This window comes from Mesoplodon densirostris, chromosome 8 (genome assembly GCF_025265405.1).
Source record: "Mesoplodon densirostris isolate mMesDen1 chromosome 8, mMesDen1 primary haplotype, whole genome shotgun sequence".
Lineage (NCBI taxonomy): Eukaryota > Metazoa > Chordata > Mammalia > Artiodactyla > Ziphiidae > Mesoplodon > Mesoplodon densirostris.
Genome location: NC_082668.1, coordinates 84,666,768 through 84,688,092, shown reverse-complemented (window position 1 = coordinate 84,688,092; position 21,325 = coordinate 84,666,768). Strand labels below are relative to the sequence as shown.

The 21,325-nt window shown below is 35.0% G+C and overlaps 1 pseudogene; it reads left to right on the top strand.

Annotated features, from left to right (window-relative positions):
• The first annotated feature begins 11,758 nt into the window (after positions 1-11,758).
• LOC132494896 (small ribosomal subunit protein eS4-like) lies at positions 11,759-12,555 on the top strand (annotated as a pseudogene).
• The last annotated feature ends 8,770 nt before the right edge of the window (positions 12,556-21,325 follow it).

Genomic DNA, 21,325 nt, shown 5'->3' with positions numbered 1-21,325 from the left:
GTGATAATACAACCTAAAACCTACACATGCGATTTTGAGATGACAAGTTATTTGTAGATTTTAGACTATGTTCCATACTGCTAGACTGAGTACAACATGTTTGCCCTAACATCTTTTCCAAGCTTACAATATGGTCTCTAGTTTCAAGTGATGACAAAGACAGACTGGTAATCAGAAAGCAGGAAATTAATTTTTGAAAAATCCTTAAAGATTCCTTTGAAGTCTGATGTAACATCACCTCTTCAAGTACACTAACTGCACTTCCTTCAATGATTTGTTTTTACGTTATTCTATTTACTCTTTAGCTTTCTAAATTTAATTTGAATTGCATGTACACAAATGCATTTTTCTATATACACCCAACTATCCAGACCATGAACTTACTAGGTACACGCTGCTGAGATTTGAATGGAAGCAGTATGGTTCGAGCAAATGCAAAAAAGACTTCAAAGTTCTGAGTGAATTTGCATAGAAACATAAATTCTCCAGGATATTCACAGCCATAAATTTGCTGCAGAACATATATAGCTCTCTCGTGACTCACGGAAGCATAACAATTCTCTTTATTTCACATTTGTCTATTACCACGTTTTCTACAAGAATCTTCACAGGCTCTCCTTCTTTGCCCGCAGTGTTTTTATTTCTATATTCAGAATGTGCTAACGGGTAGCGGCTGCATTTACAAAGTTAATAGTATTGGACAAGCTAAATGAATTTGAAACCCAGTTCTCTCCTCCTCCCTGTGCCCTGCCTAGAACACACGCAGAGGTTGGGAGGTATAAACTATGGGCACTACCTGAGTTAAAAATGAAATACAGAGTTTTTGCTTTTCAAAATTGTTGGATTAAATATAGTTGACCGTAAGGAAGATTTTATTTGGCTGTTTGAAATATATGTATGTATACATACAAAATATATATAATTTATAGTATGCATAACAATATATACATATATAAATATATGTAAACATAGGTATTTCATAACAAATTATATACATATGTATAAAACAAAAATAAACAAATACGTTGTTTGGACCAGAGGACAGAGGACAGCACTTTCCATTCAACATAAAAAGGAAATAATTGATTTAAAATATACCCCCTTAAGCTTCAGTCATTACTGAAAGTTTCAAAAGAGAATTTAGAAGAAAATGGCAGAGTATTTGTTTTTTAAAAACTCATACCAAAATATGAATTTCTTTTCCTAAATTAATCTCGGGATCCTGGATAAATGTCACAGTGTCCCCATAGAGTGATAAAGGGTGAGAATCTGGCCCTGGATGACTACTATGAAGTGATTTCATAAATATTTCAAGTAATTGTCTTTCACTGTTTTAAATCACTGTTTTAAATGGCCATCCTCCTGTTTTGGTCTGCCTTCCATGCTCCCCCCAACCTCCCATTTAAAAATAAAAGATATTGTTGCCAAACTGCCAAGCCTTAATCATTATAATAAAATAAACGCCCCCTTTTCAATGCAAAAGAAAGTTTATCTAAACATGTACTAGCTCTTTGTATGTAAACTTCATAAAATTCACTCCAAAATATCTTATGCAAATATGAAAGCATAAAGCAGTTATTTCATGACTAAACGTTATTTTCCCTCTTCATCTTTCCAATTTATTTTCATACACGTACAACCTATAATGTAGACAGATGCACACTTGATGCAAATTAAAATAACATTTTTTCCCATCAGCATTGTAACTGCTGAATTGATATATTTTAAAATTTTAATGATATAGATAAACAGTCTGATCACAATGCTTTAAGTTTATTTAAAAATATGATTTGGAAATAAAAAAGCAATATGAACAATAAAAGTGAGTACACATTTGTTTGGTTCAGGTCAGACTTTTCTATGATGTGATCACACATTTTACAAAAGTGGGAAATTTAGTGCATGGAAAAAGACTTTTGTCCTGCCTGTGACATTTATGAGGATCACTTCACAATCCAGATTTAACTGAAAGGAAAAGTCATAGGAAGTTGAACATGTTGAGTTCAAAATAGCATTGTCTAAAAAGTTCCAAAGAAAATTAATAACAATTATGAAAATTAAAGTATTTAAAGGATGTGACCCCCAAATAAATTATTTCTTTGATAAGATGTTTAACAATGAAATATAGAAAGAAGAATCTCGAAACTGAAACCCTCTCTTAAAATGAAATGAAAATATAACTTATTAAAACTGTCCTTATGATATCATGTGGGGGATGAACAAAAGAACTCCATTATTTACTTCCAGATGCCTTATTTAAAATACATTTCTTAAAAATGTGAAAATCCTCTAAAAGTTGAAAGTCTTGATATTCAGCTAGATGTTTCAACCCAGACACCTCTCTGCAATCAAAAACTTTCCTCAAAATGGAATTATTTAGAAGCCCCAAACCAATTTTTTCTCTCATGACATTATTCCATTGGAACAAAACACTTACGTTTCAAATTGAGACAACATTAAGATGATTTAATAAACTAGTTAAGGGAAGCTGAAAATCGAGAACACCCTGCCAATTTCCACAATGAGTTACAATAGCCAATCCTCATCAGTGTCTTTTATAGAAATAAAATCAGGCGCATCATGAAATCTGTCATCGTACCTGCGTTTACTTTAAACGACTACCGCACACACGCTGTTAAGATCTTCACTCTGAGAAATAAAGCACACTTCATGTAACTGCTGCAAAACACTGCTGCAGAGGAGCCCAGTGCATTTTTTTTTTTCGGGCAACTGATCCAGCCTTTCCACCAGCCCTGTGACCTCTGAACTCCTTTCTGCCCCCCTCCTCTCGCTTCTGCAGTCAAAGCCTCGGAGCTGGTCTCATTTGCATAAGGCTCAGGCAGCCCTCCAGCAGCTGAAACGGAATGCTGGGTAAGGAATTGTGGAACTGCGGTTCTGCCAGAATACCTGAATCGCCCGAGAGCTGGAATACGCGATGGGGAGTGGGCACCAACTGCGCCGGGCTGTCCGCATCACACCCTCCCGCCTCCCCCCGCCCCGCGACTATTAATGGATAAGTGTTTTTTAACTCTTTGTTTTGGAGTGCTGCTTTCCCCCCTCCCCACCAAAAAGAAGCTGTCAGCAGCGACAGTGGTAACCAAGGAAACTCAAATAGTCAAATACTTCATTTAAATACATGTGGAAGGCCAATTTAAAATTTTCATTAACTTCTCTTGTTTTTGAAACATAGCTATTTTTTCCCCTTGGAATACATAGTACACGCATAATCAGGGACATAGGGTATTTCTTTTTGTTGTGGTTTAAACAACATCTTACAGCCATACAGTTATTTGAGTCACTATACAAATACATGAAGTCACCGGTAATTCTATAAAATGTTAAATGTACCCTAGTGCCTTAGAGAAGATCATCCTAAATGGTGTCCAAGAAATTAATTGTAAAGAATTTAGGTCCCACGATGCCTTTAAAACAATACAGCAGTAAAAATGCAGAGCAAAGTTAAACTATGTGTTTTAATGTAAAGATTCATGCAGCAGTAATGCTTGTCTGCCTTTGACAGAGATGTTCAGTGTTGTGCTATTATTTGTTAGTTATTTCTTCCTTGTCTTCCTACACACAGCAATCTCTCTATTTAAAACATAAACTCTCTTGCTCATAAACCTAAGAAGTGGTTATTTTCTAGATACAGAAGGTCATGTGTGTACATATTTTTATAAATACCGATGAAGGCACATATTCTTCTTTTCTAAATGGTGTCAATGGAAATATGCATCATCACATAATTAATCAATTCTTCTTTTTTAAATTAAGCTAATTTGTTTTCTCCACTAATGAGTGAATATTTATGAAATAAAAGGTTTAATGCAATAATATTTTCCATCTATCAAAAGAAATATAACATGCAAAATAAAAGGCACACAACAGATTACTATACATATATACTATATTATAGTTAAATATAAAATGCATTGTTCTGGGAGATAGCATTATTAATATTTCAAAATTTTCTTAGTTTTAAAATTTTTTATTTAAATAATTAAATATACTAAACCTCTTGCAGTGCACTGAAAGATATCAATAAATTTTGAAGGATATATCATCCAAATCATAAGACACAAACTATTGCAATACAGGATTTTTTAATACCGGAAAAATTAATGTGAAGCTTTTTATTTGAGCTATTTTTTAGTAGTATTCTGCTTTATGTTCTTTCTGAATCATAGAAGATTAGAAATTATTGAATGATTTTTAACCCATAAATTTTTAAATAGAATAAATTACTTTTCAGTTTACTATAATCATATAAACATTTCTCTATCACATCTGACTACATCAGCCATTTAAATGAATTGGGTCAATTCAAGTGCATCCTTCATATTACACACTGTAAATATCTTGCAAAGTTTTTGTTTAAGGCAAAACACACATCAGACCATCCTAATTTAAATCCAATCAAACACAAGGAAGTGTTGGAGTAATCTGTAAAATCACTGACCTGTTCAAATAGCTGTAGTCTTAGTCCTTGCACTCTTTATTCATTAGAATCCAAAATAAATTGATTATCATTTTATAATGTGTGTCAGCATCACCGAAGGCACTGTTCTTCCTGGTTCAGCGGAATCTTCTGAAATTTGCCAGCCCTGTGTTTTATTGCTGGTACCGTATGCTTTATTGTTCAGCGACAAGAGCTTCACTCTGCACAAAGACTCATTACCTACTGCTTGCTGCACGGCATCAGCCTCACTGAGGCTGCCTATATGTGATCACATGGGAGTTTTGTCTGAGAAAGCCAGGCATGCCACTGACTTCACTGTGTGTATGGATATTTTTATCAGCTGAGGTCTGCTAGGAGGAAGGAATAACAGATTAGGAAGCTGCTCTAAGTCATTAATGCAGCACAACTTATGGAAATCCCTTCACAAGATTTTTTTTTATTATTATAGAAAACGTTTGAGCAGGCATTCAAAAGAAGTTCACTAGATTTTATTTTAATAAGAGGCTGGATAATAATTTAAGGAAGGGGAACTAGCAAAGAGCTATTTCCTACCTTCTGCTTTCTGAAAATACTGTTGTACAAATGTTATTAAAGAGCCTTGCTTAACTGAATGATTTGACAGTATGTTTTAACCTTTAGATTGCTGGCGTTTCTTTTTATTGGAGGAGGTTGCTTTCTAAAAGGATAAGTGGCTGTTTCCCTAAAAATCTCCTCAATGAAAATCTCAATCACTAATATATGAATAAAAATAAGATACAATATATGAATAAAAATATAGATGTTCTAATTATTTTTGATAAAGTAGATGAGAGGGTGTCTCTTTTATTGATGTATATAAGTGAGGTAGATGATTAATTTATCTCTCAAAAGATGACACATCCCTAGAACAGCTGACTTAAAAGAACAATGAAGATTTCAATTTAAAGATCTAAAGGACATGTGGTTCGTATTAATTCTTAAAATCTCAGTAACTTATTTTAGACCACTTACCTCAATAAAGCATATGGTTTACCTTATCTGATTTCAGTGTTAACAAGTAGTTTCAGAGCTGACTACTCAACATTTACAGGAATTTTCTGCTATATAAATATTGAATTAATACATATACATACACACACATAGGTATAGTCAGATTATCTTTCTGAAATACATTTTAAAATAATTACCTAAAATTATTTCTCAAAATTTGAAAATGGATTGTGTATTTCCAAATGAAAAAGCTATTTAATAATTGGAAGTTGATGAAAAAAATAAACTTCTTATCTCTTTAATAATCTAAATTGAATTTGTATCTGAAAGCTTGTGGCTTGTTAATGAAAATCCTATGACAAGTACATGCAATGTGCAACAAAGAGCACAGAAAGAAAAGTCAGAAGTATCATAAATGAAGATCAGAAAATAAATTTTCTGTACAGTTATACATTTTCTGTACATTTTAATAGTGTTTGTAAGTAATACAGTAATCTTAAAAATAGTAAATCTATATACCTGCTTAAACCTTCCATTAATGAGAAGTTATTTTTTGGAAATAATTATAACAAAATTTTTTGTGTCAATGGAAATTTTTAAAAATAATTCAAAGCCAGAATAGGCACATGTGGCTAAATATTTTAGCCAGTCTCTAAATACAATGATTTAACATCATTTTTTATAATATTTTTTGTAGTGGTAGCGTTAATTTAGAATGTTTCATGACTTAAATAAATGCCTTTTCATGGATTTTTCTTAACATTGAAAAAAATATTCAGATATGTTTTAAATGCCACCATTTTAATGCATTTGTTCCAAAACGCTCAAGTTCCTTTTTCCCCCTGCACACAAGAGCTACGCTAAAGCTGCAAAACCTTGGGGCATTAAGAGGAAAAGGAAAACAGAGTGTTTCTGGCTTATAGTGTACCTCTTGGTTCTTAAAGATATGTACATTCTAGCTAATATCTTTTTGATGATGTCATCATGTTAATGTACAAGGAAATAAACAAAAGGCAGCCATTTTTCTCTTACTGCATCACTTCAAAAACAGTGAAATAAAATGGTTGCCAAATGGAAGGAAAGACACAGTAGAAAACTGTTACTTCCAAATTCTTGGGATAGGGAAGGGCAATGGGTGTGAAATTAGAAATAAAAATCCATATATGTGAATTTTGTATGAATGTATGTAAAGAAATAATTTACAGTAAGAAAGAACTATAAATAAATACAAGGGATATAGAAATAGCTAGCAATTAAAACAAATTAGTAAAATAATGTCTCCAATGGAAAGACTATAGTCTGTAAACAATGTATTAAATGTAAAAGCTTATTAAATTCATTAATGTTGAAAAAGGTATTTAAAGGTGGACAACAGAGTTGGAAAGACCTAGAAAGAGACAAAATGATCACGAAATAGTAATAAGCTTCCCAGGTTTACTATTATCTTAAATGACCTTGGTGAGTTATTTTATCATCTTATGCCTTATTTGTCAAGTCTGCAAAACAGGAACAGAAAATTTTTTGGAAAGCATGTCTTGGAAATATATAGCAATATTTTTATACTTCAGTTCCCTAAATTGGTTTTATTCAAGCATTGTCCACTAATATTAGTAAAATGAGAAAAAATGATGTAAATTTCTAATGATTATTTAAAAGAATTTTTAAATGCATTATCCTAATAGCCAAGACAAACAGATATAATAAGTAGATAGGACTTGTGGAAACAAGAGGCAGTATTTTCCTAATACATACAGAAAAAAAATAGAAATGAATTTAGTAAGTAATTTGAAACAAATCTCATAAAATTGCCTCAGGATTAAAACAAATTATAAAATATATCCATCCTTCCAATCAAAATTCTGGAACTCTGTCAGCAACATGACAAGAGAATTGCAGCAGAGTTTCTGATTCTCACATTACACAATGAACAACAGTGCCTCTGCTTATACAACAGTTTCATCAGCCAAGAGTTCTTTAAATCTGAAATTAACAGAGAAACACAAGATCACAGCTTAAAGAAGGAAATTCCATCCAAGATTAAAAGGACGTTTTAATTTACTTTGTATATTAAAAGCTGCGAATTCAAAAAGATATGTCAATTCTTATTATTGACTCTTAGTAGTTTGGCTTTTCTCTAATGACAGAGAGGCATAATAGAATCATTTTGTTTGCCCCCGTTTTCTCCAAAATAACTAAAGCTTGTCAGAAGTAATCCAGAATGTTTGCTATCCAGCTCTTGCAGTAATTTGGGCATAGACATGCTAAATGGATGGTCTCAAAATTTCTACTGCATGAAGGGAGATGGAAAAGATTAACTGATACCATCACCTGTGTTTTCTAGAACTGTATTAGTTGGCATATATATTAATATATATTTTATATATTAACATATATAATATATATATTAATATATATATCAGTACCTCCTGTTGGATTTACCCTTGATAAGGCTGGATTTTCTTGCTACCTTTATGCTTCTTTATGGTATGTTCAGAGAAGTTATTAAGTTGGCCATGTCAGCCTCAAAATCCAGGACTAATTCAATTCAATTCAGCAAACATTTATTGAGAGTTTACTGTGTACCAAGCTCTGAGACAGTTGCTAGGGATATAAAAATGAAATATACACTGTACCCAAGAAGATTGTAGTCTATCTAGGTTAAAAAAAAAAAAAAGGTGCTGAGCAAGTTACAGGAGGGTGGTAAAGTAGAGAAAATGTTTTCTAAAGTTTGAATATTTTGTTGACAACATGCATTATAGGTACAATCAATACAATTTCTTTTCAATATTGTTTCCTAAAATCAGAAAATCATTACTGTAATTAAAGTCATTTATCAAATGTCATATCTACATATCTATATCTAATCTCTATATCTATATATTACATATAATAGCTACATATTCCTATGCTATCCTTCTCATCAAGAGGTTGAATCTAATTTCACTTGCCTTTACTCTAAGCTAGTCTTAATGATTTGCTTAATCCAATAGAGGCTGCAGAGGTGATGTTTTAGAAAGTCCAAGGTTAGGCCCTAAGAAACTTTAAAGCTTCTACTTGGGCCTCTTGGAGCCTCTTGAGTCTTCCAGGAGCCTTGAGTTGCCATGTAAGAGGATTAATTACCCTAAGACTGCCTTGGAGAAGCCACATATAAGCACTTTGTTCAAACAGTCCAAACCGAGCCCAGGGTTCTGGCCATTCCTGATGCCTAACATGTATGTAAAGCCACCTTGGACCCTCCAAACCTACCCATCCACCAAACGGATATCATGAAGTGATCCTAGTTGTCACTATGTGGAGAATCGCTGAGCTGAGTTTTTCTCAAATTCTTGTCCTACAGAATTCATAAGATGTAATTAAATGGTTGCTGTTTTAGACACGAAGTGTTGTGGTAGTTACTCAGCAATTGATAACTGGAACCTATTTACATGTGTATGACAGAGACAACATACTAAACCTAAAAGTACGTGAAAGGACTGTCTGATACATATATTCAGTGAAATGGATGAATTTAATGGATGCATTAAAAGAAAATACAACTTAGGTGGGCAGAGAAAGAAGCAAAAAAAAAAAAAAAAAATTCAGGGTGTGTCCAAAGCACATAAGGACTGATTTATCTAAGAAGATTGTATTGCAGGAATGGAGTTTCTGAACTAATAGGGAAGAGATTGCCTCACTAGCCAGGAGAAAAGAGAATTCCCAGTAATGGTACTTTGGGAAAAGTCCAGAAACAGGGGCAAGAGCTTTACTAACTACAGTGAGAGGACTTTGAGGAAGTTTTTTGGGTGACAGGAGATTTAGGCATGTGTTGGGAGGTTGAAGGAGAAAAGGAAGTCTGGTGCCCCTTCTTGGAGTGCAATGAAGCTTGAAGTGAGGAGATTTTTGCAACCTATGAGATGTTGGGAAGTGACCAAGGCATAGGAAAAGCGGTATAGTCAAAGTGATGAATAAAGAAAGCACCTTTGGCAGTTGAGGCGTGTCTAGACTCATAGAGCAACAAGGCAGCACAGAGGTGGAGGAAGAGGAGTTAAGAAGATATGATGAAAGCCTGAACTAAAGGTGACAACTGAGGAATGAGGAGAAAGGAATTCGTCAAAAAGAAAGAAGGAATTTTATATTGGTTGGCTAAGCCGAGCTCTGATCTCATTTATAGCCTTAAAAGTCAATGGTTTTATGATTCAGTTACCAATTATATATGACAACTAGAGAGCATTTAACTAGTTTAGTTAGACAGATTTAGCAATTGTATGGGTATTTTGATTTGTATTGGCCTCTGTCTACTTTCAAATATTGTGAAAATTTGTTAATATCAAATATTGTTAATGTTGTGTTTGGGAAGCTGCAAAAGACTATAAAACAACAAGACCTTCCTTAAATAGAGTACATAGAGGAGACCATTTATATTTCTTTCTGCTGTCTGATTCCTAAGTTGGGAAAAGACAAACATGTCTTAATTCTGCAAAGATTAAAAAGATAGATAATTTTGGATAATGCAAACTAAGACAAAATACACCCCACCCCGCAAAACCACACATCATTATCTATCGAAGTAAACAAGCCTATTGGAGTTTTATTTTTCTGATTCTTCATTCTATCTGGATATTAGACTCCCAAAGTAGCAGATGTTAAGTTAAGCAGCCAGTGAATGGCCACTCAGAATGATGCAGGTTAAATGGTAGGAATAGCTCTATAACTGCTGCTGCTGCTGCATATACAATATGTACATAAATCATCTGAACGTGGCTGTAAAGAAGTCTTTATGCAAAGTGACCCAGAGAAGAAAGTATCTAGGTTTCCCCCTTACCCTTCATTCTCTTTATCACCACAAAGGCATTAGAAAACAGCATATATCAAGAGAAGAGAGCAAATGAAGCAAACCTCCTCTCTGAGAACACAAAGGATACATTTATTTCTTAGTGACTATCAGAGTTGATTATAATGATTTCTTCTTATTAATGAAGTAGATGTCTAACCTGGGACCAAAAATATGGAGTCAAACAGCATATGCAAAAGCAAATGTGAACTGAGTAGGTAAAAAAGAAAAAAAATAATAATTTAATAGGACCAGTGGCTTTTCCATGTCAATGGGAAGGTTACATCATAACTAAAAGGGCTATGACACTGCTTTGGGGTTCAAGGCACAAGAAAGAGTTTCCTATATTTTATTCCACCAATACAAGTCTATAGATGCTTGGCTAATAGATTGAATCTACTTTGATTTGTGTAACAGACACATACAGAAACAGATTTGGCATATTATTTACCTGAGTTTGTATATTCATTCATTCACTCACACATTTATTCATTTTACATTCACTGAATACTATGTGCTCAGAATCTGGTTTGGTGCTCTGACAGGTTAAAGAGATGAATAAGTCACAGTCTTCAAGCTAAGTGGCTTTCCATCTAGAGGTAAGGGCCTATATAAAGAGATAGATACAGCATAACGGGATACATTCTCTAATTGAAAATTATATAAGAACATAAAGGCAGGAGTGAATAAACTATATAAAAATAGCTAACAGTTATCAAACACTTAACCAAGACTGAAGTGTTTTACTTTACATGTATTAATTGATTCATATAACCATTGCAACAAGCCTATGAGGTAATTACTTTTACCATATCCATTTCATTTATGAGACAACTAAGGCATAGACTGGTTAAGTGACTTGCCAAGGTGACAGAGTCAGTATCCAAATCCAGGTAGTATGGCTTTAATGCAGTGTGGCTCTACTGGTATCACTTAAGGTAGTCACAGTGGGCTTCATAGAGGAGGTGACATGGAAAATAAATCTTAAAGGATGAGTAGGAGTTCTTTTGTGGAAAAGGAAAAGGGTATTCTGGGAAGAAGAGCTATAATTTATACAGATTCTGAGGCATGACTAATGTATACGTGAAAGAAACTAAAACTTTCACTGTGAAAATGGTAATGTTATTTGATCTTGATATGGGATTGTGCGTTTGTAATGCTGGGTTGTTTGGAGTTCAACTAAGAATCAATTTGTACTTATAGGGGATGTTTAAGTGGCTTGACTACAACTGTGTTTTATTAGGTAACTCAGGAGAATGAATTAGAGAGAGGGTCTAGAAGAAAGGAGACCAAATGAGACAGTTGAAATATCCTAGAAAAAAGTTATAAAGCTCTGAATGAAAACAGTGGCAGCCCTGGCGATGGAGAGGAAAGATATTAAGGAAATAATTCAACAGATACTTAAGTGGGAGTGAGAGGGAACCCTGAATCTAGGATTTTTAATTTAGGAGACAGTATGGATGATGATACCAGTAACCAAGGATAGAAATATAAGAGGAACTCTTTTCATGCCTAGTGCAGCCATGGCTCGTGGTCCCAAGAAGCACCTGAATTGTGTAGAAACTCCAAAGCATTGGATAAACTGACTAGTGTGTTTTCTCCTTGTCCATCTACAAGTCCCCACAAGCTGAAGGAATGTCTCCCCCTAATCATTTTCCTAAGGAACAGACATAAGTATGCCTTAACAGAAGATGAAGTAAAGAAGATCTGCATGCAGAGTTTCACTAAGATTGATGGCAAGGTTCGCACTGATATAACCTACCCTAATGGTTTTATGGATGTCATCAGTATTGACAAGACTGGAGAGAATTTTCGTCTGATCCATGACACCAAGGATCGCTTTGCTATTCATCATATTACACCTGAGGAGGCCAAGTATAAGTTGTGCAAAGTGAGAAAGATCTTTGTGGGCACAAAAGGAATCCCTCATCTGGTGACCCATGGTGCTCACACCATCAGCTACCCTGATCCCCTTGTCAAGGTAAGTGACACCATTCAAGTTGATTTGGAGACTGGCAAGTTTACTGATTTTGTCAAATTTGACACTGGTAACCTGAGCATGGTGACTGGAGATGCTAACCTGGGAAGAACTGGTGTGACCACCAACCAGAAAAGACATTCTGTTTCTTTTGATATAGTTCATGTGAAGGATGCCAATGGCAACAGCTTTGCCATCTGGCTCTCCAACATTTTCGTTATTGGCAAAAACAACAAACCATGGATCTCTCTTCCCCAGGGAAGGGGTATCTGCCTTACCATTGCTGAGAAGAGAGACAAGAGACTGGCGGCCAAACAGAGCAGTGGAGAAAATGATCTCTAGGTGACATGATTGGGAAAGTCTTTGTACTTAATTAAAGATAATAATACATTAAAAAAGAAAGAAAGAAATACAAGAGGAATATCAGATATGGAGCCACTCAGTGGTAAATATTGAATGCCTACCATGCACCTGGCAAAAGTACATGGTTCTAAGGACACAAAGATTCCTTCTTGATCTCTGAGTGCTCAATGCCTGGCAGAGGAGCTCATAGACAAAATCGATTACCTAGATAAACAATTCCCTCTATCACAGCTAACTTTTAAGAGAACAGAATTTCTCTCAGTGGCCTGATTAAAGGTAAGGAAAGAAAAACAACTTCACAATCAAACTTCAAATCTGGGATACCATCAATTGAACTTAATTGTGGTACTCAGATAAGGAAACTATATTAAAGTGTTCTATGCAGATTAAAATCATGATCCAGATCACAAAATCCACCTCTATGCTTTATATTAAACATACGACATGAAGAAATACAAGAAACAAATTAGATTTCTCCTTTAGGCAAATTTTTTAATGAGCTTAATCCCATGGCTTACTATTAATGCTAGTGACTGGCTTCTTTGAAATGAGGCATGCATTTTCTTCCTTGTTCATATAGTCAGCTTCCTGTTTAGTATTCACTATTCATGTCTGTTTTATCAAAGAGCATTATTACATGAAACCATGATCCAAGCATGTTTGGCTCTAATTTTTATCTCTGGAGGGAAGGAAATTATACACCCTTATTATACTAGTATATGATTGTTATGTATGCATATGATCATAGTGCATATGTGTTCCTTCGTTTTGGAAGGTGGTGTTATTTAATTCAGTCGTTAGGCTAAAGAACCTTGTCTTAGTCACACTTGTCTTAGTTTAGAACATCAACATGCCATTGAAGAAAAGCCATTAGCCTTGCAAATAAACAGTAAAAACAAGTTTTGATCACAGTCTCATTTAAACTCCAGATATTCTAAGAATTTCTTATGTGGGATTAAGAATAGAGAGAATGGTAAATACATTTTATCTGAATACTATAACTCCTGATAACTTTAGCTGACAACTGGGGATACCACAGCTATTGCTACTCTTTCGAAGCCAAAGCAAGATTTGGATCTTTGCCTCTTTAATTACTGATAGTTATCTATGGAACATGCAATTATGATGGCTGAGACAAAATTAGGCATTATATTGCTACTGTTTCCCAGCCATTCACAGTGAGGTGACTTTAAGTTTGTCTACATATGCTTATTACATTTTATTTATACAGTATTTCTTTGACCTAGGACACCTATGGCTACATTATTCCATTTTCCCTTTACTTTAATTTACTATATTCTATGGCCACTGTAGAAACAGGTGGCAGCAATAAATTTATGGTTTAATGGGCGACAAGAAGAATGAGGTTTTTAAATACAAAGCTATTTCAAGAAATCACACAATAATTAAAACTTTAAATTACCTAAATATACTTAATATATATTTATCAATGTAGTAGAATATCAGATAGCCATTGAAATCAGTATTTTGACCATGTAAAAAAATACATATGTTTAAAAATTAATAATTAGTGAAGAAATTTCCCAGAAATATAAAGAAACATGATTAAAACTAATATGTATAGAAGAAGACTGGAGAGGAATTAAAGGAATTAAGGGACTATGTGTGAGTTTAAAGCAATATACACACTACGGGCTCAATATTTTAAGTATATATAAGCATAAAATAATTAGAAAAGTAGAATCAAAATCATAAAAAATAGTTATCTTTTGGACGTTAGGTAATAGGTGATTTTGATTTTTGACTTTGGCTTTTTCTATATTTTACAAGTGTTCTGTTTCCTGTTACTGATACAATGTAAAATTAATAACATTAGAACTTTTATATTAAAATTAATTATGCTAACTTAATGGTAAGAAAGGCATTTAAGGGCCTCCCTGGTGGCGCAGTGGTTGAGAGTCCGCCTGCCGATGCAGGGGATACGGGTTCGTGCCCCGGTCTGGGAGGATCCCATATGCCGCGGAGCGGCTGGGCCTGTGAGCCATGGCCGCTGGGCCTGCGCGTCCGGAGCCTGTGCTCCGCGACGGGAGAGGCCACAGCAGTGAGAGGCCCGCATACAGCAAAAAGAAAAAAAAAAAAAAAAGAAAGGCATTTAAAAATAAGGATATATATATATTTTTTAACATCTTTATTGGAGTATAATAGCTTTACAATGGTGTGTTAGTTTCTGCTTTATAACAAAGTGAATCAGTTATACATATATATATGTTCCCATATCTCTTCCCTCTTGCATCTCCCTCCCTCGACCTTCCCCATTCCACCCCTCTAGGTGGTCACAAAGCACTGAGATGATCTCCCTGTGCTATGCGGCTGCTTCCCACTAGCTATCTACCTTACGTTTGGTAGTGTATATATGTCCATGTCACTCTCTCATTTTGTCCCAACTTACCCTTCCCCCTCTCCATATCCTCAAGTCCATTCTCTAGTAGGTCTGCATCTTTATTCCCATCTTGCCCCTAGGTTCTTCAAATAAGGGTATTGTTCAAACAATTTCAACTGCTGTTAAGTTTAAGCCTTTAGATATGAAGGAAATGGAACTCTGCCTCCAAACTCCACCCTTAGGCTGGATTGGACATGATGCCATCCTGTCTACCAGCTTTGTTAAAGATGTGATTTCTTTTGATTGATGAACAGATTCCTTTTCAACATTTTCTTTAAGCAACTACATACTGCACTGCTTTTCTAAATTCACTTTTGAGGCACTGCAAAGAGATTCACATATCTACTCCCATGCTTTCTCTCAGTGGCAGTGGATGAGAAGGGGTGACTGGAGATGGCACAAGAAGGTCTCAGTGAGTAGAGTAACCCTACTTCTGACCTAGCTGCTGAGCCCTACATTATGATAAATTATTTTACTTGCCTGGAGGAGAGAGATTGTATTTTCACAAAAAATGGTAAGGGCACTAGAGGTAAGAGATACATGTTTAAACTGGAAGAAGACCCTGAGAATTAAAAAAAAAAATCTATAGCTGGGCATTATGTAGTTCTGGTTGAAATTTAACAGCAGAAAAATTGGAAAGCCTGAGGTAAAAACATCTAATTGGTAAAATATTGATGTATTCATACTAAATTTTCCTTATGCTTGGAGAGTGCCTGCAAAGCAAATGTCCAGGGGTGGAGCTCTTGCTTTCTTGCTATCTCAGAGAGAAATGATGCTGAAACTTCTGAACCTAAATATACTATTGTCAGTTTTGTTATAGTTATTAATTGTATACTGGAAAAGAACCAATCATAACATAGTTGGAGAGTGTTTCCTAGGCAACAATTTGAGGGGTAACTTTTAATCTGTAATGACCCATAAATCTTTAGCTATAAATAGGAGAATCTGGAATAGAAGCCTATTCTCAGTCCACAGGCCAGTATTAACTGTGAGATGGTCCTCTGATTTCTTATACTCTTATTTCCCTCATCAATCAACTCTTGCCTTTCCTTTAAGACTTAGCTCAAAATTGCCCTCCTTTTATTTATTTATTTATTTATTTTTTTTTTTGTGGTACGCGGGCCTCTCACTGTTGTGGCCTCTCCCATTGTGGAACACAGGCTCCGGATGCGCAGGCCCAGTGGCCATGGCTCACGGGCCTAGCCGCTCCACAGCATGTGGGATCCTCCCGGACCGGCGCACGAACCCGTGTCCCCTGCATCGGCAGGCGGACTCTCAACCACTGCGCCACCAGGGAAGCCCTGCCCTCCTTTTAAAACCTATCTCCATATCCTTTGCACATGGAGAGAAAAGGCCATTCCTTTCTCTCTCTTTCACGTGTCTTTTTTTAGTACTCTACTATCCACTTTATAACATCATACTGTATTAATGTGTCTACATTTCTAGAAAGATACCAATAAACTGGGATCTCAAAGATAAAGGCTCCACATTATACATATTTATATCTTTAGTGCCTACCACAAGCTTTTCACACCAGAGATGCTCAATGCTATTGCACAAGTTCTTGCAAAAATGTTTTTAGAATATAGACATAAGGTGTACACAGCTTTTAGATAGCTGTCTTTATAATGTTTGATAATGCTGGCAACATGCAGGTTGTTATTCAGAGGACAGAATTACTGTTTAACACCAGCTTCCAGTTTGTGTTTTCTGAGCTTGTTTCAATAAAAAACAAATGAAGAGCTGGAGATATTGCACACACTTCCTCCCCCCACCCGTCACAACAGGGTTATGAGAATTGGATCAGACAGGATACCTTGCAATTTTTCTCCTCTGATAGCTGTTCCACAGCTGGTAACACATTTTCAGCCTTGTTAAAAATTCCTCCAACTGATAAAACATCTTAGACCTTTTCCTCAAGTACCAATCATCATTACTACCCCCTTTGCCAACAGCTTTTCTCCCTTCCCTCCTTTTCTTCCAAATACAGAAGAGATGTGCTTCAACTGTTCCCATGTCCAAGAGCAGTGCCTGTGATTTTGCACGTACTTATTTGTCTAACATAGTCTCTTTGAAGTCAGAGGTAGGTTTCTTTTAGAGTACAGACACTTGCACATCAAGAGGTATTCAGGCTTTGCTAATGGGCCTTCACAAACATTTCACATTTTGGATCAACATGTCTGCCAATATGTAAGCTATTTTAAGAATGTTATTTCTGTAAACAGAAGCTTTCTGTCAATTCATGACCTGTGTTAAATAAAAGTATGCTAGATAGACTAAAATGTCCACACACTAATATTACATATAGAAGAGCTTTGTGTTTATATTTTTTTCAGCATTAAGTTCACTAGACTTTAATGGCCATTAATATAAGAAATACTTATTGAGACACTGATTGATGATGAGAACACCCTCCCACATCAAATCTACAGCAGATGGACCAGAAGGAAAAAGGGTTTATGAAGTAGAAATTTCTTACTCAGCTTTTGTCTATCACAACTGTCTATTCTTTCCTCTTGAGGCAAGGGACATACTGTGCTATGGAAAATAGTAAGATTTCAGTTTACTTGTGGAGAATTTCATAGGACAAAAGAGAATATAATGTGGCCTGTATTGCAAGAATTTTATAAATATTGGTGTTACATTTATAGAAGAGAGAATAAATGTGATTTTATAATATTTGCAGAGAGAATGAAATCCAAATGAACAGTTCATTTTCGGTTTCAGTGAATATATTGCCAAGATTGAAATGACTTTTTGTTGAATATCAAGAGCACAGAATAAACAGAAGAATCATTACTGAATTGGAAAAGTAAGAAATCATTCTTGGAGAGGAAGAAAAAAACATTTCAACCATTCTCCCTTTATGAGTCCAATTTCATATGATGGTTGAGAGGGTTTTGCTGGGTAACTTGAATTTATTCAATCTTTTGATGGACTTGAATTTTCTCCTGAGGTGTTTTAAATATTTTTTTCATCCTTAAGTAGCCATGCAAGGAAGAAGTTTTACTGGTGGGAAAAGTAAGGCATAAATATTTCAAGTAGCCACTTTCTTAGCTTAGACTAGTGTTCTTTTCACTCAGACACTCTGGCTTTTTATTATTTAACGGCAGAAATGTATTTGACAAGTGGTAGCCCTTAGTAACTACTATAAGGAATTAAAGTCTTTCCTTTTATATGTTCGATAAATGGATAGTGTTTAAGGGGAAGTTTCCTGTTCCTAAATGCACAGTGTGAAAGTGGACAGCTATAACTAAATATAAAAATAATAGCATTTTTTACCCTTCAAAGGTTTAAGCTTTAGTGAGCCAAATCATATCATAAACACCAGTGAAATACACAGTTTAGAGATTAAAGACAAATCACTAACAGAGTAGATCTGCAAGCCAAGCACATAACGGGAAAAAGTCTGGTTTGCCATACGGACATGCATTTCATATCTGATCAAGTACTTAACCAAATTATACACAGATATTCTGAGCTTTGCTTTTAAATAGTACTTTATCACCTGATTACTGTGTTGCTTTTCTTCTTATCAGAAACAGAGTGATTTGAAGAACTGAAGCTCAGCATGGTAGCCAGGCTTCCGGTGGTTTGGGTAGACACTGTCTACCTAAATAGGCTGCAGGGCATGCACGGAATCACTCAGTGAGAAGTACATTGCTTAAGGGTAGAGAGAAAAGATAGCATACAGCTTGGGTTGGCTATAGAATAACATGATAGACGAAGATGCTGGAAAAGAGATGGGCATATAAGGATTGTTCACAGGTATTATGAAAAGTATGGTTGAGCTGAGTGCTAAAAAGCAGTCGTAACTCCCTGATTCTCTTACTACATAGACCAGTACCATGGGTCATTTTCAAAAAAGCTTTACAGAAGTCACTAAGCAACTTCCTCTGCTCCTGGGAGTATATGTATACTATATAAAATTGACACTCCTATTAAAAATATATTTTTAGGGAAGAAGTCCATTGATCCCATCATTTAACAAGAGGAAATTTCCAGATAAAATAATAGTTTGTGAGCTCTCTAAGACAAGAAATAGGACCTAACTCTAACCTTTTGTCCTTGGATAAGGATGAATAAAAAATGATATTAGGTTTGAAAAAGTATCACATGCAGAGTAATTCCATAATATGGGACAAATAAGAGACTAAAAAGATGGCTTAAAATGCAAATTTAACATTTTTCCTATTCTTATAGATCTCAATTTAGTTATATTCCCTTAAATTCTAATGTGTCAAAGCTAAATGGTGACAATAGAACCTGATTTTGCTCATTAGTACAACTATTAGTTCTATTATATGTCCCTTTTCTTTACTTGTAAATAACGGGGACTGCTTCCAGAGAACAGTCTGCTAATAAATTATGTTTTGTTCATTTTTTTAAAAAATGTCAGCTTCCCAACATTTATCCTGGTCTAATGCATTTAAATGTTGTTCAGATAGAAAGCCTAAAGTAAGATACTTAATGAAAAGCATGTTCAGCTGCAACCATATCCTGTTTCTCCTAGCCTTTACCTATGAGGAGTTTGACACCATTTAGAACAAGTGATCTTAAAGGTACACCTCTATCAATAGAGATCAACGGTTAAACAGACTATTTTTATTGCTGTTTCTGTCACCTTCACAGACCATGCACTGCTTTTTTTGGGGATTTTTTTCTGGTACAAGAGTGATTTATTGAAGAAAGTGGCAAAGAACCAAAGTTTTGTATTTGTTGAAAAATAATGCACTTGGAAAGAAGAAACAAAGACTCCCATTTCCAATTCTCATATCCCATAGGAATTGATTAATAGGCAAAATATTTTGCTTTTTTTTTCCTTTGCACATGTCCTCTCTCTCTCTCTCTCTCTCTCTCTTTTTCTCCCCCAAAGCTCCTGACACATCATTTTACTGCAAGTTTGTGCTGTACTTTACATCTGTTAGACAAGTTTCTAGATTAGAGGCGGCAGCCTGGGAGTGTGTAAATGTGCCTAGTTACTATTACTTTGAATGTATAGATATGTTCTCTGTCACTGGGCATTATAACGCTATCATCAGTCACTTCAGAGTATTCTTTTCAGCAATCTATGCCTTACTAGAAGATTACTATAAGAATGATCATGCCAAGATGAATATCATTATAGGTCGTCACATGTATAGCTCCCTTTGGAGATGGAAAGATTTATTGGGAGGCTAAAGAACATTAGATAACTGAGTGTTTGCAAAATTAATTTTCACATTCACAATAGATTAATAGGTAAAATGGACACTTTCACAAACATGCTGTTACTTTCTTTATATTTTGGTGCTTATTTATTTGTTGACTTATAATTGGCACATAACATTGTGAAAGTTTAAAGTGTACAACGTGTTGGTTTGATATATTTATATATTGTAATATGATTACCATTGTCATGCTGTTACATTTTAAGTAAACAAGGGAGAGCTGATGATTTGGCTGATTGGGGTGAATTTATGTATATTCATGTAAATATTCTTGTATGTATATGTGTGCATGTATATTTAAGCCATGATGAAAATAAACCTCAAGCTGGTCATCTGTACTGTTCTATGCTTTCAGATAACTCTTCATTAGCAATTATAAATTTAAGTACTTTTCCGGTCTGGGCTGGCAATATATTCGTATGAGCAGGTATAAGACAGTAGCAACTGTGACAATGGCAGTGAATGAGTAGTGTATACCCAAGCGTGTTAAAATTCAAACTCTTAAAACTCACCATGCTGGCTAAATAAAATAACTAAGGGTTGTCATAGATGCTACTCTATAATAATTTTTCCCCTTTAACTTTTAAACTTTTCCTGTGGTTCCTATTTTCTTTTTACATTGTTAGTAGCTTTAAAAAATCTGTATTAATAACTTATACTTGTATAGTATTTATTCTTAAAACACCTTACTGATATACAAAACTATTCCAGACAAAAAAAGGGAAAAACAGGCCAATTTTAGTAAGAAAATTAACTCTTTCTGACTATATGGACTCCATTTAGTGAACTGGAAATTAACTGAATAAGAAGTCAGCTTCCATTTTCTTTACACCTCTAAACATAACATCAAACTTGAATAAATGTGGGCTCAGATAGTAAGAGAATTAAATGCAAGGCCCTAAAGGCAGAGGTTTCTAGGAATGTGCTTATAATAGAGTTTCACCTGGGATTCAATTAAATATTTAGTGAGAGTGGCTGAAAGAAAGGTTCTGTGCTGAAAGCTGTGGGGAAGACAGAGATGAATACGACACAGTTTTTGTCCTCTAGAATGTCATGATCGATGGGAACTAATACATTTCACTTAGAGCGTGGGGTGTATGTGGTGGGGACGAGCCCCCTCCTCTTTCTCCTCCAGCCC